Raw genomic sequence first — 24,841 nt, 5'->3', positions numbered from 1 at the left:
ATGTTTCAACCAAAGGATAAAGAGAAACAACCTAAATCATTTTCTTCCCCAATTTTAGTTTTAGAATTTCAAAAATAGCTGTAATAGTGAAATTAAAGACAGGTGTCAATAGGCTGGGTTGTAACCCACTGTTGGGGACTACCTAACTTTATAATAATAAAAGATATGTTGATAAGGATTATTTTAAAATTGATATGAACATATATATGCATGATATTTTTTTCTTTTTTATTGGGAAGTTTTAAGAAACTATTTATTTGACTAGTCATATTATACATATGTCATTATCATCTTAACTAGTTTTTTTTTTAGGTTATACCAACGAATTAAGTGTGAAATAAATCTTGGATTCTTTGGACACTCCTTTCATATTATATAGAATAATTTTTTTTAAGGAAAGAGAGACTTAACTGCTGCAGTCAAATAGGTAAAATTAAAAAAGCTTATTTAATTTTTGTCCTTGTATATTTTTACCAAGATTTATTTCTTGTTTTATTAGACTTTTAATATTTGATGTTTATATATATATATATATATATATATATATATATATATATATATATATATATATATATATATATATTAAATTTTTTTTGTTTTGATTAGAATATATGAAAGTTGTAGTAGGCTTAGAGAAGGGGGGTTGAATCTATGCCTTTCTTTTGAGTTACTGAAATGACCTTTTAAAGCAAACTTTGAATTCTGATTCTGTTTGAACTCAGCAACAAAAATTTATGAGACAAATTATTTTTGTCTTATGAATATCAGAAAACAGAGCATAGCAGAGAAGAGAGAAATGAACACCAGCATGTATCCTGGTTCGGTTACCATGTGCTATGCAACCTACGTCCAGTCTCCTCCACAACAACGGAGGAATTTCCACTATAGTTAAAAGTATTACATACACCAATTTCACAGGATTGACCCAATCCTCTCACACTCAAGTTCTAACCTAACTTGACATTGGCTATGCTAATACCTAACTCTTCACTCTTAGTGCTAACCCAACTAAGAAAGAGATACCTTATAGGTACAAGATATAAGACACAGACATACCTAAAGAAATCTGAAAATAACTTTAGGCTTTTCCCTCAAGTGTATCACTCAGCCTCTTTCCACTCTTTGGCTTTTACTTGAGCTCTCTCAATACGCCTTTTCACTCAAGAAATTACAGAAAGATAAACATTGAAAAGTAAATTACAATCTGTAAAACATGAAGGAGATTGACTTCATCAACAGCCTCTTTGCTATGTGATAAACCAGATTTGCATGTCTCTGATTCAGTTCTTCATTTTGGCGGAATGCTTCTTTGATAGAGAGCACTGTCCAAGTAGAGGAATTTTTTCATATAACTTCTTCACAGAACAAAACCTCAATCCTCTGGGTTATCTCTCCTTAGCTTCTGAATGAGCAGCAAACCTCTTTTATCTCCTTGCATGTTGCTGGGTTCTTCTTCCTAGGTCAACTTCTTGAGCACTGTGCTTCACCAACTCACAAACTCACTTTTTCTAATTAATCCTCAGAGTAGAAACTTTGCTTCTGACTTCCTTGGGTTGACCGAAAGCCTCAAGACAGCAAACACAAAAGGATCTTTCAATGGTAAACCAGATCTCAGCCATTGAGAAGCTACTTGGTCTCTAAGAATCACTTGTGACTGTAGATACACAGCAGATTAGGGCAGAAATCAACTTTTCCTTGTATGCCATTTTCGGACTTGCAGAGAGATGGGAAGAAGAGAAGAAGACAGCTTGCATGTAATAGGAAATGGGTTACCTTTAACCTTTACCTAAGCTTGATTTGGTTTGAAATGGTTGATTTGACCTCAGTCTTTCTTGCCTAACCTTCTCTTTCTTTCCTCTCCTTTGAATAGCTTAGAAACTAAGCACTTTCTCTTGCTTCTGTGATTTGACTGAGACAGAGAAAAAGAACGTTGCTTTGGAAGCAAGATGGAGGGATTTGCTGAAATCAAATCGGGCTTGGATTGGGTTCTACTCAAGTTCAGCCCGTTGGTTCCTTGCCTTGATTTTCTTTGGGCTTTCATTGCTTTATAGCCCGCCAGCCTTGTTTATTGATTTCATTCAGTTTGGGCTGCTTGCTTTTATATTGGGCTATTGCAATGTTGAGTTTTAGCCTGCAACATTTAATAAATAATTAGCAACATACAATTTTTAATAATCAACACTAATTATTTATTTTGCCCAAAAATAATGTTTGTCATCATTAATTAATTTAGTTAATTTCTTAACTCAACAATCTCCCCCTTGATGACAAACATAATTAAGCAATAACCAAAAGGAATTGAATTTTAGTAAAGTTAGAAAACTTCCCTTTGATTGATGTTTCTTGCTTTAGTGTTGCTCCCCCTTTCCTTTTCAAGAGTAGCTCCCCCTAGATTTATGCTCTCCTCTTTGTTCCTGTTTTACATTGTACTTATGGAGAACACAATAAAGAGCTACACACATTTATCTTGACTAAAGGAGTTTAAGTAAACATCACCACCAAATCAGCCCAACACAAAACATATCATGTCAACCAAAGCTAAGTATCAAGATTAATCAAGGGCAAACCAACAACATATAAAAGCATGTTCCAATAGGCATGTCACTACATTTCCTACAGCAGCTCAGTAGCAATGTATGTTCAAAACTATCAGCCACATCTATCAAAAATTCACAATTAAGATTCAAAAATCAACATTTCACGCAGGCTATTACTCCCCCTTTTGTCATCAAGGGCGGATAATAAGCAAGATGAACAAAAACATCACCTTAAAACCTGCAAGAAGGTGTTAGAACACAGTTCAAAATACCAAAATAAGTTAAAAGTAACTGCAGCAGTTGTTAAGATATTACAGCCATCCAGAAATAAAAAACATAAGTTCCAGAGTAGCAAAATGAACATAATTCATAAGACAAAAAGAGCAGACAGCAGCAGCTTCATAAAACAATCCTAGGCATCCGAACCATTTCCCTCCGAATCAGCTTCCTCTTCAACATCAGTGGCAAGATCTTCATCTTGGTTAAGATTATCAATAAACTTCATAAACATAGCCACTCTATCCCTTGATTTTTGGAGGAAATTCTCATGTTTGCTGGCTAGCTTTCTTTGCTCTTTGCTCATAGCAATCATGTGATTAGATTGAGAGACAAACTCTTGAACAACATTCTTGACAATATTCAGCAGAGCGGATTTTTTGCCAGTAAAGATGGAGGTACCCTCCGTGGAAGGAGGAGGAGATTCATCAGGAATGAACTCTTCATCATCATCATCTAGAACCATTCTCTCAGATCGAGTAGGTCCTTTTTGCTGTTTCACTGTACCACCTCCCTTTAGATATGAATATTTATTTTCATAATCCTCATTGGTCAAGTCAATACCAAAATGCTCAAATATGCAAGTTAGAAACATGCCATAAGGAAGTGCTTTGTCTTTTTCACTCCTAACAGAGTCAAACATGTATCTAACCATCAAATATGCAAATAAAATTTCTGTTTTGGTGAGAAGGGCATATAAAAAAAGAGTGTTAGTGTAGGAAACCCTTTGATATGAACCACCTTGAGGAAGTATGATGTGGTTGACGATTCTGTGTAACTGAGCATGTTCATATCCTAGAGCTTTGTGAGTGGGTGTAATGCCATCAATCAAGGAGACATGTTCACAAATATTAGCCAAAGCATCATTGTAAGAAATACCAACTCCTTCATCCCACTTAACAGAGGTATAAGCACAAGGACCAACATCAGTATACTTCAATGAATCACTGATGGTTTCATTATTTAGTACAATATCTCTGCCCTTTACATAGGATTGAACAGTGCCCTCATGATATGTCATGTTTGCATAAAACTCTTTGACCAACAGAGGATAAACAGGTTTTTGGATATCAAAAAGATGATTCCAGTCCAGAAATTTCAAGTTTTCAACAAAAGAAAACCCTTTCTTTTTCAAAGTTGGTAAATCAGCAAGAAAAGAGGGGCATAAGGTACGGTACCTAATAACGCCTTCATAAAAGTCATTGTTCATGGCAGACCTAAATCTAAAAGGATTATCGTTGGAGTGTGATGTCATGAAGTGAGATTTATGAGCAAAGGATCAATGTTAGGTTCTCTAATTGATTTAAGGGGTATACGAGGATTACCTCTCTATGAACGCAAGGGGACAGACCTTGACCTAGGTTGTGTTGGCTCGGAGGTAGGTTCAGTTGCGGCTGGTAGCTTTCCTTTCAAAGTACTAGGCTTCGACGACCCTGGTTTTGATGGAGGTTCCTTCGGAGGTTGAGGGTTTGGCGTCGACTTGGCCAAAGAAGGGAACCTTGAAGGGTTCTTGGTGCGAGCCATGGGATCAGTTCTAGGAGGCGAGGTAGGAGGAGATGGAGATGGAGTGAAGGTTCTGTCGTGAGAACGTGTTGAGGGTTTAGACTTTGCAGGAAGCTTGTGCATCTTTTCTTTAGGAGGTTTTTGCACTATGGTTTTCTTCCTCATTTGGAGGTTTCTGGTTTAAGAAGAAAAAGGAGTAATGGAGGTAGTAGAGGAAACCGAAGGGTTTGAGAAGGAGTTATGGAGGGAAGAGAAGGATTATTGGTAACCGTACCCAAAAGAAAATTTCTTAAACCATGCAACTACATCACCTTGTGATATGACGTGAAAAGACATGACCTCATAAAGAAAGATTTTATTTGATTTTAAAATAAAATAGGAAATTAATTTTAAAATTTTTAAAAGCCTTTTTGAATAAAAAAATTAAATCATTTGGACAAGAAACCGAAATACACAAGCAAACAAAAACAAATATTAAAAATGTAACATTCATATTGGGCCCAGAGGTGGTTTGAATTAAGGAAACATGTAGGACCACCCATGATCTGGTTTTTTTTTAGGTTGGCCCAGATCAACTTTCACTTGCAACAAGCCCAGAACACGCTGATTGAAGGGAACGTTCTTCCCATGTCCAGAATTGTCTCATACCTGTTCATGAGACAAAATGCTCCAGCAAACACATTAGCAATTTTCAAACAGTGAATCATAACTTAAAATACCTAGACTAGTCCTAAGCATGCAGAATCTGTCCTCAGGCAGTGGTTTAGTGAAAATGTCTGCTAATTGCTCCTCCAATTTAACAAATTGAATGCTAATATCCCCCTTTTGGACATGTTCTCTTATTAAGTGAAATTTCACTTCCCTAGAGTGCAAAACTGGGTTTTTAGAAATATTAATGGCACTCATATTATCACACAACAAGGGAATATTTTCAGCATTTAACTTGTAATCAGCAAGCTGTGTTTTTAACCACATAAGTTGAGAACAACATGAAGAAGCAGCTATATACTCAGCCTCTGCAGTGGATAAGGCCACTGTTGGCTGCTTCTTACTTGACCAAACATTTAAGGACTTTCCAAGGAAGCAACATAATCCTGAAGTGCTCCTTCTATCAACTCTATCACCGGCAAAATCTGCATCACAATACCCAACTACAGAAAAATCATCAATCTTAGGATACCAAAGACCAAAATTGGATGTACCATGAACATATCTAATGATCCTCTTAACTGCAGAAAGATGTGACTCTTTTGGTTTGGATTGGAACCTTGAACACAATCCAACACTTTGTACGATATCGGGTCTAGAGGAAGTTAAGTACATAAGAGAACCAATCATTCCTGTATACCTAGTCTCATCCACATCTTTCTCAATTTCTCCCTTGTCTAATTTTGAATTAGGGTGCATGGGAGTTCCCATAGGTTTGGCATTTTCCATACCAAATTTCTTAACTAATTCCTTGGCATACTTCTCTTGATGAAGGAACATACCATTTTCTGTTTGTTTAATTTGCAGCCCAAGAAAAAAATTAAGTTCACCCATCATACTCATGTCAAATTCACTTGTCATAAATTATGCAAATTCAGAACAAAGGGATTCATTTGCTGATCCAAAAATAATGTCATCAATATATAGTTGGACTAGAATGAAAGAATTATTAGAATTCTTGATAAATAGAGTTGTGTCTGTGGTGCCTCTTTGAAAACCATTTTTCAAAAGAAAAGAGCTAAGTCTCTCATACCAAGCTCTAGGAGCTTGTCTTAAACCATAGAGAGCTTTTGCTAATTTGAAAACATGATTAGAATGCTCTTTATTTTCAAAACCAGGTGGCTGCTCCACATACACTTCTCTATCTATCACATCCATTTGATATAATTTAAAACCACAAAACGCAGCATAAGCTAAGAGGAGTCTTATGGCTTCCATTCGGGCAACAGGGGCAAAGGATTCATCAAAGTCTATTCCTTCTTCTTGGTCACATCCTTGTGCCACTAGCCTTGCTTTGTTTCTTGCAATGCTACCATCCTCTCCTATCTTGTTCCGAAAAATCCACTTGGTTCCGGTCACTTTCTTTCTATTTGGTCTAGGAATCAATGTCCAAACTTGGTTCTTCTCAAACTCTTGGAGCTCATCTTCCATTGCCTTTACCCAAGAAGGGTCACCAAGGGCTTCCTTGACGTTTTGAGGCTCCATTTGAGAGAGAATGGCAATGTTTGTTCCTTCATTTGCCTTTCTTGTGGAAGATCGAGTTCTAACCCCATGAGAGACGTCCCCAATAACAAATTCCTCAGGATAATTCTTCAAAAATCTCTATTCACGAGGTCTGGTGGACTTGGAGGCAGATTCAGATACCAAGGGATTCTGGGTGCTGCTGGCTTCAGGGTTTCCTTCAGATTCATTAGACAAAATGGAATTGTCTCTTGAATTTTCAGCAATAGCAATTTCTGGTTCAGCTTGAACAGAATTTTCATTTTCTTGATTTTGCACAGTTTCAGCGTCCTTTTGAGCTTGATTTCCTGCATCACAATCTTCGAAAATACTTTGCACCAAGTTAGTATCACAAAATGTAACATGTATGGACTCCTCAATAATCCTAGCATCTTGATGATAAACCCTATATGCTTTACTAGTTGTGGAATATCCTACAAACAAACACTCATACGCCTTTGGATCAAATTTACCCAAATTATCCTTGTTATTTAAAACAAAACATTTGCATCCAAAGATGTGCAAGTAATCTAAGTTTGGTGGGTAACCTTTCCAAAGTTCATAAGGGGTTTTCTTCAAAAATTTCCTTATGATTGTTCTATTCAAAATGTGGCAAGCTGTGTTAACCGCTTCAGCCCAAAGGAATTTTGGAACATTACTCTCACAAAGCATAGCTCTTGTCATTTCTTGTATGCTTCTATTTCTTCTTTCCACCACACCATTTTGTTGTGGTGTCCTTGGACAAGAGAAGTTGTAAGATATTCCAAGTTCCTCACAAAAGGATTCAAATAAATTGTTTTCAAATTCAGTTCCATGATCACTTCTTATAGAAAAAATCTTTAAATCCTTTTCATTTTGAATTTTCTTGCAAAAAGGTTCAAAGACCGAAAAAGCTTCATTTTTATGTGCAAGAAATAAAACCCAACCAAACCTAGTATAGTCATCCACAATCACTAAACCATAATGTTTACCACCTAGGCTTTGAGTTCTTATTGGACCAAATAAATCAATGTATAGCAACTCAAGTGGCCTTTTAGTAGAGATATCTTCCTTTGGTTTAAAAGAACTTTTTGTTTGTTTTCCCATTTGGCAAGCATCACAAGTGATGTCTTTGTCAAACTTTATCAAAGGAAGACCTCTAACTAACTCTTTCTTTACAAGTTTGTTTATTTGACAGATACTTGCATGGCCCAATCTCTTGTGCCATAGCCACTTTTCAGATTCTTTAGAGTGAAAACAAGGTACATTTTGATCCTTTAGTTAATCAAAAGTAAGTCCATACACATTATTAAAATGCTTGGCAACAAAAAGCACTTCATTTGTCTTTTCGTTTATAACACAGCATTCAAGCCTTTTGAAAGTCACTAAGTATCCTAAGTCACACAGCTGGCTTATACTCAAGAGATTGTGCTTTAAACCACATACCAAAAAGACATCATCAATGAAAGTAGATTGTTCATTACCTACTTTTCCAACAGTAATTATTTTACCTTTACCATCATCTCCAAATGTCACAAAGCCTCCATCATACTTGTTTAGTTTGATGAAGTAAGTTGACCTTCCAGTCATGTGCCTTGAGCATCCACTATCCAAGTACCACATATCTTTCTTGTTCTTGGATGCTAGGCAAATCTGCATGAGAAACTTCAAGTAACCTTAAGTATCCAAATTAATTTGGATCCTTTGAAGTTAATCCATCTTGGTTGCCCAAGTGCATTGAAATCACAAACAACATTGTAAATCTTGTTTCCCACAACTCTCTTTTCAATGAAACATTATGCATATGAGTGACCAATTTTCTTACAATTAGCACAATGATTTTCTTATGGGTATCGCTGAAATTGAGGTGAGTTATTTTGCTGGAAATGATTAAAGGGTTGAAATTTTCTGGTTTTAGGAAGAGGTGCATTTCTTTTGACAAATTTATTTTTATTAAAATTGTTCCTCTTTGCAAAAGCATTTTCACCAGAATTTTGTTGAACTTTTGGGCTTTTCGAATATAAGGCTTTGTTGTAAGATGGTTGTTTCTTGAAAGCAACCTCATTTTTTGAAATGTATCCCAAACTTGACCTATTTGAACTAGGTTCGTTTCTTGGTGAAGGTTCAATTTCACTTGTGTATACTTCATCAAATTTTTCTTCAAATGTTGGAACATATCCAGTACCAGATTTGATTGGTGCGGATTTAGTATTCGATGAAGAAGCCACAAATTTTATAGAGGAATTATTGAAAACTGTATCTTCCTTGGCTATATAACCTAAACCAGATTTTTCAAATAATGGTCTTTGGCTTGCAAGCAATTTGTCCAAGTTACTGGAACTTTGAGCAAATTTTTCTAAGTCACCATTCAGCCGTTTAATCATATCATTTAATCTTTTATTTTCAGCAATTAACTCATGAGAAGGATCACAATGTGCTTTCCTTTTAATTTTTCAAGTTCAGATTTTAGAAATCTGTTTTCTTCAATAATGTCCAAAGCACATTCAGTTTCCTTCACTTTTTCTTTTAAAAAATCATTTTCAGCTCTTAACACATCTCTTTCAGATCTGCACTCATTGTATTTGTCAAGCAGTTTTGAGGTGTTTAAAGTAAGATCATCAATAATAGCATGTAAATCATCCATAGACAAGTCAAAGTAATTTACCTCATCAAAATTATTGTTTCCAGCCATGAAACAATCTTTGTCTTCACCTTCAGAGTTTTCTTCCACATTGGAATCGTTCTCGAGATCCTCCCAAGCTGCCATGAGCACTCTCTTCCTTTTCTTCTTTCCTTTGTCCTCCTTTTTGAGCTTTGGAAAGTTTAGCTTGAAGTGTCCAGCCTCCTTGCAATGATGACACGTTACCTTGCTCAAGTCCATCTTGTGTTCTGATGAGCGGATAATTTATACGCTTTTTGGTATTGTTTTTACATAGTTTTCAGTATAATTTAGTTAGTTTTTATTATATTTCTATTAATTTTTAAATAAAAATAACAATTCTGGACTTTACTATGAGTTTGTGTGTTTTTCTGTAATTTTAGATATTTTCTGGCTGAAATTGAGGGAGCTGAGCAAAAATCTGATTCAGGCTGAAAAAGGATTGCTGATGCTGTTGGATTCTGACCTTTCTGCACTCGGAATGGATTTTCTGGAGCTACAGAACTCCAATTGGCGCGCTCTCAATTGCGTTGGAAAGTAGACATCCAGGGCTTTCCAGAAATATATAATAGTCCATACTTTTCTTAAGGATAGACGACGTAAACTGGCGTTCAACGCCAGTTCCATGTTGCAGTCTGGCGTCAAACGCCAGAAACAGGTTACAAATGGGAGTTGAACGCCAGAAACAGGTTACAACCTGGCGTTTAACTCCAGAAACAGCCTAGGCACGTGAGAAGCTTAAGTCTCAGCCCCAGCACACACCAAGTGGGCCCCAGAAGTGGATTTCTGCACCATCTATCATAGTTTATTCATTTTCTGTAAACCTAGGTTACTAGTTTAGTATTTAAACAACTTTTAGAGATTTATTTTGTATCTCATGACATTTTAGATCTGAACTTTGTACTCTTTGACGGCATGAGTCTCTGAACTCCATTGTTGGGGGTGAGGAGCTCTGCTGTGTTTCGATGAATTAATGCAACTATTTCTGTTTTCCATTCAAACACGCTTGTTTCTATCTAAGATGTTTATTCGCACTTCAATATGATGGATGTGATGATCCGTGACACTCATCATCATCCTCAACCTATGAACGCGTGCCTGACAACCACCTCTGTTCTACCTTTGATTGAATGAATATCTCTTAGATTCCTTAATCAGAATCTTCGCGGTATAAGCTAGAATCCATTGGCAGCATTCTTGAGAATCTGGAAAGTCTAAACCTTGTCTGTGGTATTCCAAGTAGGATTCAGGGATTGAATGACTATGACAAGCTTCAAACTCACCAGGGCTGGGCGTAGTGACAGACGCAAAAGGATCAATGGATCCTATTCCAGCATGAGTGGGAACCGACAGATGATTAGCCGTGCGGTGACAGTGCACCTGGACCTTTTTCACTGAGAGGACGGATGGTAGCCATTGACAACGGTGATCCACCAACACACAGCTTGCCATGGGAGAAACCTTGCGTGCGTGAAGAAGAAGACAGGGAGAAAGCAGAGATTCAGAAGATAAAGCATCTCCAAAACTCCAACATATTCTCCATTACTGCATAACAAGTATTTATTTCATACTCTTTTATTCTTCGCAATTCAAATTGATAATTCTAATTGATATCCTGACTAAGAGTTACAAGATAACCATAGATTGCTTCAAGCCAACAATCTCCGTGGGATTCGACCCTTACTCACGTAAGGTATTACTTGGACGACCCAGTGCACTTGCTGGTTAGTTGTGCGAATTTGTGAGAAATAGTAATATTGACATTGACATACACAATTTCGTGCACCATGTTCCTTTGAGCTTGAACCCTTGTATTTGCCCTTATTCTTCATCATCCTTCTAAATCTCCTAGCAAAAAACATAAGTTCATCATCTGAAATACCATCACTAGGCTCACTCTCTTTTGGTTCTATTTTTGACTTGAGGGCTATTCCCTTTTTCTTTGAGTCCGGGTTTGTGTGTGTGGTTTCATAGGCAAGGAGTTTTTCTCTCATCTCATCATAGGTTATAGGGCTTAGGTTGTTACTCTTGGTTAGGACAGTGGCAGTGGTTTCCCATTCTTTTGTGAGGCTTCTAAGGAGTTTTCTCACTAGGGTTTGTTCTGAGTAGTTTGTATCCATAGCATCAAGATTGTTGATTATGATTGAAAATCTCTCAAACGCTTCATCAATACTTTCTCCATCCTTCATGTTGAACATCTCGTATTCTTTTCGCAGCATATCAATCCTCGTTTCTTTGACCTGTTTAGTGCCTTCGTGTGTAACCTGGAATTTTTTCCAGATTTCTTTGGCTGTCTTGCATCTACACACCTTTCGGTACTCTTCAAAGCTGATAGCACAGTGAAGAAGGTTGATGGCTTTAGCATTCAGCTCCATCTTCTTCTTGTCGTCCTCATTCCATTCAGCTTCTTCTTTTGGAGTCACCACTCCATCAGCACTTGTTTTTGTTGGAATCTTGGGACCGCTCATAACAATCTTCCATATGTTGTAGTCAATGGATTGGATGAAGATCCTCATCCTCTCTTTTCAGTAGGCATAGTTCTTCCCGTTGAAGAAAGGTGGCCGGTTGTTTGACTGGCCTTCAGTGAGGGTGTAGGCAACTGTGGTTGTGCCCAAGTTGTTCGCCATTGGATCTTTGCTCCAAACGGTTAAGCTTGATTCTTGAGACCTTAGCTCCTGATACCAATTGAAGGTTGTAGTAGGCTTAGAGAAGGGGAGTTGAATCTATGCCTTCCTTTTGAGTTACTGAAATGACCTTTTAAAGCAAACTTTGAATTCTGATTCTGTTTGAACTCAACATCGGAAATTTATGAGCAAATTATTTTTGTCTCATGAATATCAGAAAACAGAGCATAGCAGAGAAGAGAGAAACGAACACCAGCATGTATCCTGGTTCGGTTGCCATGTGCTATGCAACCTACTACGTCCAGTCTCTTCCACAACAATGGAAGAATTTCCACTATAGTTAAAAGTATTACATACACCAATTTCACAGGATTGACCCAATCCTCTCACACTCAAGTTCTAACCTAACTTGACATTGGCTATGCTAATACCTAAGTCTTCACTCTTAGTGCTAACCCAACTAAGAAAGGGATATCTTATAGGTACAAGATACAAGACACAGACATACCTAAAGAAATCTGAAAATAACTTTAGGCTTTTCCCTCAAGTGTATCACTCAGCCTCTTTCCACTCTTTGGCTTTTTCTTGAGCTCTCTCAATATGCCTTTTTACTCAAGAAATTACAGAAAGATAAACATTGAAAAGTAAATTACAATCTGTAAAACATGAAGGAGATTGACTTCATCAACAGCCTCTTTGCTATGTGATAAACCAGATTTGCATGTCTCTGATTTAGTTCTTCATTTTGGCGGAATGCTTCTTTGATAGAGAGCACTATCCAAGTTGATGAACTTTTTCAAAGAACTTCTTCACAGAACAAAACCTCAATCCTCTAGGTTATCTCTCCTTAGCTTCTGAATGAGCAGCAAACCTCTTTTATCTCCTTGCATGTTGCTGGGTTCTTCTTCCTAGGTCAACTTCTTGAGCACTGTGCTTCACCAACTCACAAACTCACTTTTTCTCATTAATCCTCAGAGTAGAAACTTTGCTTCTGACTTTCTTGGGTTGACCGAAAGCCTCAAGACAGCAAACACAAAAGGATCTTTCAATGGTAAACCAGATCTCAGCCATTGAGAAGCTACTTGGTCCCCAAGAATCACTTGTGACCGTAGATACAGAGCAGATTAGGGCAAAAATCAAATTTTTTTTGTATGCCATTTTCGGACTTGCAGAGAGATGGGAAGAAGAAAAGAAGGCAGCTTGCATGTAATAGAAAATGGGCTACCTTTAACCTTTACCTAAGCTTGATTTGGTTTGAAATGGTTGATTTGACCTCAGTCTTTCTTGCTAACCTTCTCTTTCTTTCCTCTCCTTTGAATAGCTTAGGAACTAAGCACTTTCTCTTGCTTCTGTGATTTGACTGAGACAGAGAAAAAGAACGTTGCTTTGGAAGCAAGATGGAGGGATTTGCTGAAATCAAATCGGGCTTGGATCGGGTTCTACTCAAGTTCAGCCTGTTGGTTCCTTGCCTTGATTTTCTTTGGGCTTTCATTGCTTTATAGCCCGCCAGCCTTGTTTATTGATTTCATTCAGTTTGGGTTGCTTGCTTTTATATTGGGCTGTTGCAATGTTGAGTTTTGGCCTGCAACATTTAATAAATAATTAGCAACATACAATTTTTAATAATCAACACTAATTATTTATTTTTCCCAAAAATAATGTTTGTCATCATTAATTAATTTAATTAATTTCTTAACTCAACAATAAAAAAATATCTATTGAATAGTCATGGACAATTATAGAAATAGAAAATAGATGCAATGTGATAGAGTTAGTGAAAAATACTTAAAATGATTAGAAAAGTTTTTACATTATGCCGCCTTTTATAATTGTAATGGAGAATCAATTAGTTTCGTTAAAGAATATGTGTTATACCATTTAGTAGATCGGACAATAACTTATGATCACTTTGTGACACTACAAGAAAAATGTTGAAAACCGTCGGAATTAGCGGCGGCGTTTGCCATTGAATTTAGCATCGGATTTGATGAGGAATTTGTTAGATAAAAAAAATTACCAGCGGATAGTGGCTTCCGACAGTAAAAGCTCTGGTAAATGTTGGCGAAAAACCACGAGAAATGGGCACCAGCTGTAGCGTCAGATTTATCGGGAGACTAATCCGACGGTAACCGCATTTAATAGAAATGCTGCGTTTTGGTGATTTGAACCGCGTTACCATCAGAAATATCTGCCGGTAAATCTGACGGTAATAGTACCCTATATTGGAACCACGAACTCCTCCCCCCTCCCTTTCGAGTTCCTCTTCTCTCTCTAACCTTCCCCTCTCTCTACCCTCTACCCTCTCACCTCCCAATCTTTCTCTAGCCCCTGTTACCACCGCTGCTACTGCTCCAACCGCCTTCGCCACTGTTGCTGCCTTGCCCTGCCGCAGCTGGAAAGACCGCCGCCGCCTCCAACCGCCCTGTTCGTTGCTCTCTATTCCTTCCGCATCACACCCCTTCCCTTTCAGGTTCTTGATTAAAATCTGTTCTAATATCTGTTTAGTTCAGTTTAATTTTATTTAGTTAGTTTGATTTTAGTAATTAATTAGTTAGATTAATTTGCTGTTTAGTGAATTTTAGGTATTTAGGATAGGTTAGTTTAGTTTATTAAATTTTGATTTTAGCTGAAAGTGTTTAGAATTTTTTTGAGATATTGATTGAGTTGCCGAAAATTACTACTGAGATTGGTTGAAACTTATTTGATTGTGTGAAATTCACTGTTTCACTACTAACTCTGATGAATTGTAATTCTGGTTATGTCTGGATGATAAATTGCGATTGACTTGTTTAATTCTTCTCGGTGCTTATTTTTTTATAATTATAAAAAGTATTTTTGTTTAAATTTTATAAATTTTTAATAAAATTTAATTTTTATTTTAATACTTTTATATAATAAATAAATAAATCATTAATTCAAGTAATTACGTTGCAGTACTTTAGTTTTAAGTTGATCAACGCATAAGAATTAGCATAGTTATTAATTAGTATCTGCTTTGATAAAACATGTCATTTATATTTAAAATTATTTTTTATTTTATGGATGTTTCAAACCTCATTTAAAATCATAAAAGTATATCTGTCTATGCTTTGATTCAACTTTGGATATAGATGACAAAAATGAATGTTATTAGTTGGTGGATGCATGTTAAACATAGTTAATGCATAAGAGTGAGGAAAATTGAGATTTAAACAAAATTAACTCAAATCAGAAACAAGCTGAGGCAATGCTACATCCAATAAAATCCACATTCAAAGTAAAAAAAAAAAAAAAGAAACAAACACACATTTCTGAAACTACCATGAACCTGAGTTGCATGCATTTAATTTATATAAACGGCTAATAATTCAATGAAAATACAAGTCAAGAATAAGAGTTAAGAGATTTTACCTTAATCAATAAATGTTTTATAAATTTACTAACGGAAACACTTATTCATTTTAATGCTTCAAGTTAATGCTTTTTTTTCTCATGTAATTATTTATTGGTGTTTGTTATGGTATTAATATGTTATTAATATGTTTGCTGTACAAACATGACGACGGATAATAGAGGTAGGTCCAGTGGGTCATCTCGTGGTCATGGTAGAGGACATGCTGCCACCGAATCACCCAGGGCTGCCCAGTCATCGCCCTCTATTCCGGCTATCCTGTTGACCGCTGTGACATCACAGGCGGGTCCTTGGACCAGCAGTTTATCATGGTCCTGAACCCGAACTGGGTGCCTCCGTCTGCTATGCTCCTCCGGCAGATGCAGCGACTCCGTTGACTGAGCCTGCGGTGGGTGATACCTCCAATGCCCCCGACAGGATGCCCCTCCACCACCGCCCATATTCTGGCCGAAGATTTGACCCGACGGCATGCAGTCGTGAGTTCAATTTTATAATATTATGTTTGTTTATCTTTAGTTCGTCTATGTTAAGTTTGCTTATCTTATGTGATTGTCACTGTGTAGTTTGTTCTGTGACAGGATTGCACCGAACCACAATGCCTGCACACAGGAGATCTCGGAGGTCATTAAGTCCAAGTACAACTATCCATGGGCGACCTATACATAGATCCCAGGTGATACCAGAGAGCGCTGATATCAGAAGTGGGCGGTAAGAACCCAATTTTGTTAGAAATGATTTACTATTTTTGAACTGTATTTTATTCCAAGTTACTAACGTTGGTGAATCACTTTGTGCAGTTGAAATTTTCAGTGGGATACGGAGCATGACTTCATGATCCGCAAGATATACGACCACCAGGCAGCCAAGCGTTTTCAGTAGATGATGAGCGATGTTCGTTAGGGGAAAGACCACCTGACGAAGTGGATCCGTCCAAACATCAAATGTGACCTGGAGGCTCACTTTAGAGATAACGAGGCCTTCAAGCATTGATGTCTGACGAACATTGCCAACTAAGCTTCGCCCAGGTCATCAAGGTATATCGGTGGGTCGACGACCTTCATGAAGACAAAAACGAGGCTGGTAAGAATTTCCTCATTGTTTTAGTAGTTACTTGAATTAGTTAGAAGAGTTTACAGTGTTTAATTTCCTTTTTTTCATGAAGTTACTTAAGTAGTTAGTAGAGTGTAGAGTGTTTAATATTCAGTTTTAGAGGATTTAGGTGGTTAGGATAGGTGCAATAGGTTAGATTAGGCTCTAAGACAGCTGAAAAATATTGGATTGTTTAATTGTTTGCTAATTCCTACTGCTGAAATTGTTTGGAAAATGCTTGACTGTGAAAACAATGATGTTAATTTGGTTTAGATAGAACCCTTCAAGGGTGGATCATCCGAATTTCAGGGGAAACTCTATCGAAATTTTTATAAGATTTTCATTGAAATTGAAAAATTAAAATTAAAATTTGCTTCATATGTATTTATCTGTCATTCTTTAATTTATTCGTTTATTTTACTATTTGATTGATATATGAATTTGTATTCTAAGTCATTGGATCACGAGGCCGTACTGGCGAAGACCTTCAAGTATACGCATACTTTGAAGGCAAACAAGGAGAGATTTGCTGACGAATGGTCGGCGACCCATTATGTGAGTTTAAATTAATTATAAATTTCAGTTTTAATTAGTTTTAAGTTCATTTATTTAACTATTATCCTAATCACAACTAACGTGTGTGACACAGGATTTATATCAGCAGAGGCTGGAGGCTGCGACCCAGCAATCTCAGCCACCCAGTGGATCTGACAAAGCCGACTTGGAGACTGATGAGCGGATAATTTATACGCTTTTTGGCATTGTTTTTACATAGTTTTTAGTATGATTTAGTTGGTTTTTAGTATATTTTTATTAGTTTTTAAATAAAAATCACATTTCTAGACTTTACTATGAGTTTGTGTGTTTTTCTGTGATTTCAGATAATTTCTGGCTGAAATTGAGGGACTTGAGCAAAAATTAGATTTAAAGGTTGAAGAAGGACTGCAGATGCTATTGGATTCTGACCTCCCTGCACTCAAAGTGGATTTTCTGGAGCTATAGAACTCCAAATGGTGCGCTCTCAATTGCGTTGGAATTTAGACATCCAGGGCTTTCTAGCAATATATAATAGTCCATACTTTTCCCAAGTTTAGATGATGCAAACTGGCGTTCAACGCCAGTTCCATGCTGCATTCTGGAGTTAAACGCCAGAAACAGGTTACAAACTGGCGTTCAACTCCAAGAGAAGCCTCTACACGTGTAAAGCTCAATGCTCAGCCCAAGCACACACCAAGTGGGCCCCGGAAGTAGATTTCTGCATCATTTACTCATTTATGTAACCCTAGTAACTAGTTTAGTATAAATAGAACTTTTTATCATTGTATTCGAAGTCTTGGTCACTCCGGTTCCCCTCTGGGGCCGAAACCAATGAACTCCATTATCACTTATGTATTTTCAATGGTAGAGTTTCTACACACCATAGATTAAGGTGTGGAGCTCTGCTGTTCCTCATGAATTAATACAAAGTACTATTGTTTTTCTATTCAATTCAATCTTATTCCGATTCTAAGATATTCATTCGCACTTTAATATGAATGTGATGATCGTGACAGTCATCATCATTCCCAACCTATGAACGCGTGCCTGACAACCACTTCCATTCTACCTTAGATTGAATGAGTATCTCTGGGATTCCTTAATCAGAATCTTCGTGGTATAAGTTAGAATCCATGGATGGCCATTCTTGAGATCCAGAAAGTCTAAACCTTGTTTGTGGTATTCCGAGTAGGATCTGGGAAGGGATGGCTACGACGAGCTTCAAACTCGCGAGTGCTGGGCGTAGTGACAGACGCAGAAGGATCAATGGATCCTATTCCAGTATGATCGAGAACCGACAGATGATTAGCCATGCAGTGACAGCGCATTGGACCATTTTCACTGAGAGGACAGGATGTAGCCATTGACAACGGTGATGCCTAACATACAGCTTACCATAGAAAGGAGTATGAATGATTGGATGAACACAATAGGAAAGCAGAGGTTCAGGAGGAACGAACGCATCTCTATACGCTTATCTGAAATTCTCACCAATGAATTACATAAGTATCACTATCTTTATTTTATATTTTATTTATCTTTTAATTATTAAATCTCTATAATCAATTGAATCTGCCTGACTAAGATTTACAAGGTGACCATAGCTTGCTTCAAGCCGACAATCTCCGTGGGATCAACCCTTACTCACGTAAGGTTTATTACTTGGACGACCCAGTGCACTTGCTGGTTAGTTGTGCGAAGTTGTGACAAAGAACTAAGATTATGAACGTGCGAATTGAGTTTTTAGCGCCGTTACCAAGGAATGGAACCGTCACAATTTCTGCGCACCAAGTTTTTGGCGCCGTTGCCGGGGATTGTTCGAGTTTGGACAACTGACGGTTCATCTTGTTGCTCATATTAGGTAATTTTATTTTAATTTTAAGCTTTTATTTCTTATTTTCGAAAAATACAAAAAAAAATTCTTCTTTTTTTGTTCTTCCCAAAATAATTTTCGAAAAAAAAAATCCAAGAAAAAATTTACAAAATCATAAAAACCAAAAATATTGTGTTTCTTGTTTGAGTCTAGTGTCAATTTTTAAGTTTGGTGTCAATCGCATATTTTTAATTTTTCTTTAAATTTTCGAAGAACACATGCATTGAGTTTCTTTCTTGTTCTTCATGATCTTCAAGTTGTTCTTGACAAGTCTTCTTGTTTGATCTTCATATTTTCTTGTTTTGTGTCTTTTCCTGTTTTTCATATGCATTTTCAATTTGTTAGTGTCTCAACATTAAAAATCTTTAAGTTTGGTGTCTTGCATGTATTTCTCTTCTTAAAAATTTTCAAAAATAAGTTCTTGGTGTTCATCTTGACATTCAAAGTATTCTTGGTGTTCATCTTTGCATTCAAAGTGTTCTTGCATGTTTTCTTTGTTTTGATCCAAAATTTTTATGTCTTGAGTCTTTTTGATGTTTTTCTCTTTCCTTATTAAAATTCAAAAATAAAAAATATATCTTTCCTTGTTTTACTCATAAATTTCAATTTCAAAATTCTATCTTTTCAAATCTTTTTCAAAAATCAAATCTTTTTCATTTATTTTTATCTATATTTTCGAAAATTTTTTTAAAAATTTTTTTTATTTTCAAAATCTTTTTCCTATTCTTACTTCATATTTTCAAAAATCTCACTAACATTTAATTTTTAGATTAAAAAATTTTAAGTTTGTTACTTGCCTAGTAAGAAAGGTTCAATCTTTAAAATTTTCTTACTCCTCACCCTTGTGTTTGGATTCTCCATCTTCTATTCATATCTTCTTCTACTCACATAAAGGAATCTCTATACTGTGACATAGAGGATTCCATATTTTTTTTTCTATTTTCTTCTTTTTCACATGAGCAGGAACAAGGATAAGAACATTCTTGTTGAAGCTGATCCTGAACCTGAAAGGACTCTGAAGAGGAAGCTAAGGGAAGCTAAAGCACAACTCTCTGGAGAAAATCTGACTGAAAATTTCGAAAAAGAAGGAGACATGGCCGAAAATAATAACAATGCAAGGAAGATGATTGGTGACTTTACTGCACCTAATTCCAATTTACATGGAAGAAGCGTCTCAATCCCTGCCATTGGAGCAAACAACTTTGAGCTGAAACCTCAATTAGTTTCTCTGATGCAACAGAACTGCAAGTTTTATGGACTTCCATCAGAAGATCCTTTTCAGTTCTTAACTGAATTCTTGCAAATCTGTGATATTGTTAAGACCAATGGAGTTGATCCCGAAGTCTACAGGCTTATGCTTTTCCCGTTTGCTGTAAGAGACAGAGCTAGAATATGGTTGGATTCTCAGCCTAAGGATAGCCTGAACTCTTGGGATAAGCTGGTCACGGCTTTCTTAGCCAAGTTCTTTCCTCCTCAAAAGCTTAATAAGCTTAGAGTGGATGTTCAAACCTTCAAACAGAAAGAAGGTGAGTCCCTCTATGAAGCTTGGGAGAGATACAAGAAACTGACCAAAAAGTGTCCTTCTGACATGCTTTCAGAATGGACCATCCTGGATATATTCTATGATGGTCTGTCTGAATTATCAAAGATGTCATTGGACCATTCTGCAGGTGGATCCATTCACCTAAAGAAAACGCCTGCAGAAGCTCAAGAACTCATTGATATGGTTGCAAATAACCAGTTCATGTACACTTTTGAGAGGAATCCTGTGAGTAATGGGACGCCTCAGAGGAAGGGAGTTCTTGAAACTGATACTCTGAATGCCATATTGGCTCAGAATAAAATATTGACTCAGCAAGTCAATATGATCTCTCAGAGTCTTAATGGGTTGAAGGAATCATCCAACAATACTAAAGAGGCATCTTCTGAAGAAAAAGCTTATGATCCTGAGAACCCTGCAATAGCAGAGGTGAATTACATGGGTGAACCCTATGAAAATACCTATAATCCCTCATGGAGAAATCATCCAAATTTCTCATGGAAGGATCAACAAAAGCCTCAACAAAGCTTTAATAATGGTGGAAGAAACAAGTTTAGCAATAGCAAGCCTTCTCCATCATCCACTCAGCAACAGACAGAGAATTCTGAGCAAAATCCATCTAGCTTAGCAAATATAGTCTTTGATCTATCTAAGGCCACTGTGAGTTTCATGAATGAAACAAGGTCCTCCATTAGAAATTTAGAGGCACAAGTGGGCCAGCTGAGTAAAAGAGTCACTGAAACTCCTCCTAGTACTCTCCCAAGCAATACAGAAGAAAATCCAAAGAGAGAGTGCAAGGCCATTGATTTAACCATCATGGTCGAACCTACAAGGGAGGGGGAGGATGTGAATCCTAGTGAAGAAGACCTCATGGGACGTCCAGTGACCAATAAGGAGTATCCCTTTGAGGAACCAAAGGAATCTGAGGCTCATCTAGAGACAATAGAGATTCCATTAAACCTCCTTCTGCCCTTCATGAGCTCTGATGAGTATTCTTCCTCTGAAGAGGATGAAGACATTACTGAAGAGCAAGTTGCTAAATACCTTGGTGCAATCATGAAGCTGAATGCCAAATTATTTGGTAATGAGACTTGGGAAGATGAACCTCCCTTGCTCACCAATGAACTAAATGCATTGGATAGGCAGAAATTACCTCAAAAGAAACAGGACCCAGGCAAATTCTTAATACCTTATACCATAGGCACCATGACCTTTGAGAAGGCTCTGTGTGACCTGGGGTCAGGAATAAACTTAATGCCACTCTCTGTAATGGAGAAACTTGGGATCTTTGAGGTGCAAGCTGCTAGAATCTCATTAGAGATGGCAGACAACTCAAGAAAACAGGCTTATGGACAAGTAGAGGACGTGTTAGTAAAGGTTGAAGGCCTTTACATCCCTGTTGATTTCATAATCCTAGACACTAGGAAGGAAGAGGATGAATCCATCATCCTTGGAAGACCCTTCCTAGCCACAGCAAGAGCTGTGATTGATGTGGACAGAGGAGAATTGGTCCTTCAACTGAATGAGGACACCCTTGTGTTTAAGACTCAAGGATCTCCTTCTGTAACCATGGAGAGGAGGCATGAAAAGCTTCTCTCACTGCAGAGTCAACCAAAGCCCCCACAGTCAAACTCTAAGCTTGGTGTTGGGAGGCCACAACCAAACTCTAAGTTTGGTGTTGAACCCCCACATTCAAACTCTAAGTTTGGTGTTGGGAGGTTCTAACCTTGCTTTGATTATCTGTGAGGCTCCATGAGAGCTCACTGTCAAGCTATTGACATTAAAGAAGCGCTTGTTGGGAGGCAACCCAATGTTATTTAAGCATATCTATTTTATTTTCTTTTTGTTATTTCGTGTTTTATTATGTTGATGATCATGTGAAGTCACAAAAACTACTAAAAAATAAAAAATAGAATGAAAAACAGCATTGAAAACAGCACACCCTGGAGGAGAGCAGTCTGGCATTTAAACGCCAGAAACAAGCATCTGTCTGGCGTTTAACGCCAGAAACAAGCATCTACCTGGCGTTAAACACCAGAAACAAGCTACATTTGGGCGTTTAACGCCAGAAACAGGCAGCAGTCTGGCGTTAAATGCCAGGATTGCACACCAAGGGCGTTTTACACGCCTAATTGGAGCAGGGATGTTAAGTCCTTGACCCCACTTGATCTGTGGACTCCACAGGATCCCCTCAGGATCTGTGGACCCTACAGGATCCCCATATCTTCTTCTCTCCTCTTCACACCTTTTCATAACTCTCTTCCCCAAATACCCTTCACCAATCACCTCAATCACTCTTTCCCATCACCTCTTCACCACTCACATCCATCCTCTCTTCCCCATAAACCCCACCTACCTCCAAAATTCAAACTCTTTTCCCTCCCAACCCAAACCCTAATGGCCGAACCCTAAACCCTCCCTCACTCCTATATAAACCCCTTACTCCTTCTTCATTTTCACACAAAGCAACCCTCTCTTCTTCTCCTTGGCCGAATACATCTTCTTCCCCCATCTCCTCTATTTTCTTCTTCTTCTACTACTTTCTTTCTTCTTTTGCTCGGGGACGAGAAAACATTTTAAGTTTGGTGTGGTAAAAGCATAGCTTTTTGTTTTTCCATAACCATTTATGGCACCTAAGGCCAGAGAAACCTCTAGAAAGAAGAAAGGGAAGGCAATTGCTTCCACCTCTGAGTCATGGGAGATGGAGAGATTTATCTCAAAGGTCCATCAAGACCACTTCTATGAAGTTGTGGCCAAGAAGAAAGTGATCATTGAGGTTCCTTTCAAGCTCAAAAAGAATGAGTATCCGGAGATCCGACTTGAGATCCAAAGAAGAGGTTGGGAAGCTCTCACCAACCCCATTCAACAAGTCGGGATAATAATGGTTCAAGAGTTCTATGCAAACACATGGATCACTAGGAACCATGATCAAAGTATGAACCCGAATCCAAAGCATTGGCTCACCATGGTTCGGGGGAAATACTTAGATTTCAGTCCAGAAAATGTAAGGCTAGCGTTCAACTTGCCAATGATGGAAGAGAACGCACGCCCCTACACAAGAAGGGTCAACTTTGATCAAAGGTTGGACCAAGTCCTCATAGACATATGTGAGGAAGGAGCTCAATGGAAAATTGACTCAAGAGGCAAGCCGGTTCAACTAAGAAGGCATGACCTCAAACTAGTGGCTAGGGGATGGTTAGAGTTTATTCAACGCTCAATCATTCCTACTAGTAACCGGTCTGAAGTTACTATAGACTGGACCATCATGATCCATAGTATCATGATTGGAGAGGAGGTGGAAGTTCATGAGATTATACCTCAAGAACTTTACAAGGTGGCTGACAAGTCCTCCACTTGGGCAAGGTTAGCCTTTCCTCACCTCATATGCCATCTCTGTAATTCGGCTGGAATTGACATAGAGGGAGACATCCTCATTGAAGAGGACAAGCCCATCACTAAGAAAAGGATGGAGCAAACAAGAGATCATGGACCTCAACAAGAGCATGAGGAAATTCCCCACCATGAAATCCCTGAGATGCCTCAAGGGATGCACTTTTCTCCACAAAACTATTGGGAGCAAATCAACACTTCCCTAGGAGAATTAAGTTCCAATATGGGACAACTAAGGGTGGAGCACCAAGAGCACTCCATCATCCTCCATGAGATTAGAGAAGATCAAAGAGCCATGAGGGAGGAGCAACAAAGGCAAGGAAGAGATATAGAGGAGCTCAAAAGCACCATTGGTTCTTCAAGAAGAGGAAAACGCCACCCTCACTAAGGTGGACTCATTCCTTAATCTCCTTGTCTATTTATTCTACTGTTTTTCGATTTTTGAGCCTTATGTTTTATTGATATTTGTGTATTTATTATATGATCATTAGTGTTTAAGTGTCTATGTCTTAAAGCTATGAATGTCCTATGAATCCATCACCTCTCTTAAATGAAAAATGTTTTAATTACAAAAGAACAAGAAGTACAGGATTTCGAATTCATCCTTAAAACTAGTTTAATTATTTTGATGTGGTGACAATACTTTTTATTTTCTGAATGAATGCTTGAACAGTGCATATGTCTTTTGAATTTGATGTTTATGAATGTTAAATATGTTGGCTCTTGAAGAATAAGGGAAAAGGAGAAATGTTATTTGATAATCTGAAAAATCATAAAAATGATTCTTGAAGCAAGAAAAAGCAGTGAATACAAAAGCTTGCAGAAAAAAAATGCGAAAAAAAAAAGAGAAAAAGAAAAAGAAAAAGCAAGCAGAAAAAGCCAAAAGCTCTTTAAACCAAAAGGTAAGAGCAAAAAGCCAATAGCCCTTAAAACCAAAAGGCAAAGGTAAATAAAAAGGATCCAAGGCTTTGAGCATCAGTGGATAGGAGGGCCTAAAGGAATAAAATCCTGGCCTAAGCGGCTAAACCAAGCTGTCCCTAACCATGTGCTTGTGGCGTGAAGGTGTCAAGTGAAAACTTGAGACTGAGCGGTTAAAGTCAAGGTCCAAAGCAAAAAAAAAAACAGAGTGTGCTTAAGAACCCTGGACACCTCTAATTGGGGACTTTAGCAAAGCTGAGTCACAATCTGAAAAGGTTCACCCAGTTATGTGTCTGTGGCATTTATGTATCCGGTGG

The 24,841-nt window shown here is 37.6% G+C and overlaps 1 non-coding gene across 1 annotated transcript; it reads right to left on the bottom strand.

Annotated features, from left to right (window-relative positions):
- Nucleotides 1–20,162: 20,162 nt before the first annotated feature.
- On the bottom strand, nt 20,163–20,270 carry LOC112732179 (small nucleolar RNA R71). Its single transcript, XR_003167915.1, has one exon. It is a non-coding gene; the product is annotated as a small nucleolar RNA R71 (small nucleolar RNA).
- Nucleotides 20,271–24,841: the final 4,571 nt, after the last annotated feature.

This window comes from Arachis hypogaea, chromosome 12 (assembly GCF_003086295.3).
Source record: "Arachis hypogaea cultivar Tifrunner chromosome 12, arahy.Tifrunner.gnm2.J5K5, whole genome shotgun sequence".
In the NCBI taxonomy this organism is placed as follows: Eukaryota; Viridiplantae; Streptophyta; class Magnoliopsida; order Fabales; family Fabaceae; genus Arachis; species Arachis hypogaea.
This window is presented reverse-complemented; position numbering and strand designations above follow the sequence as displayed.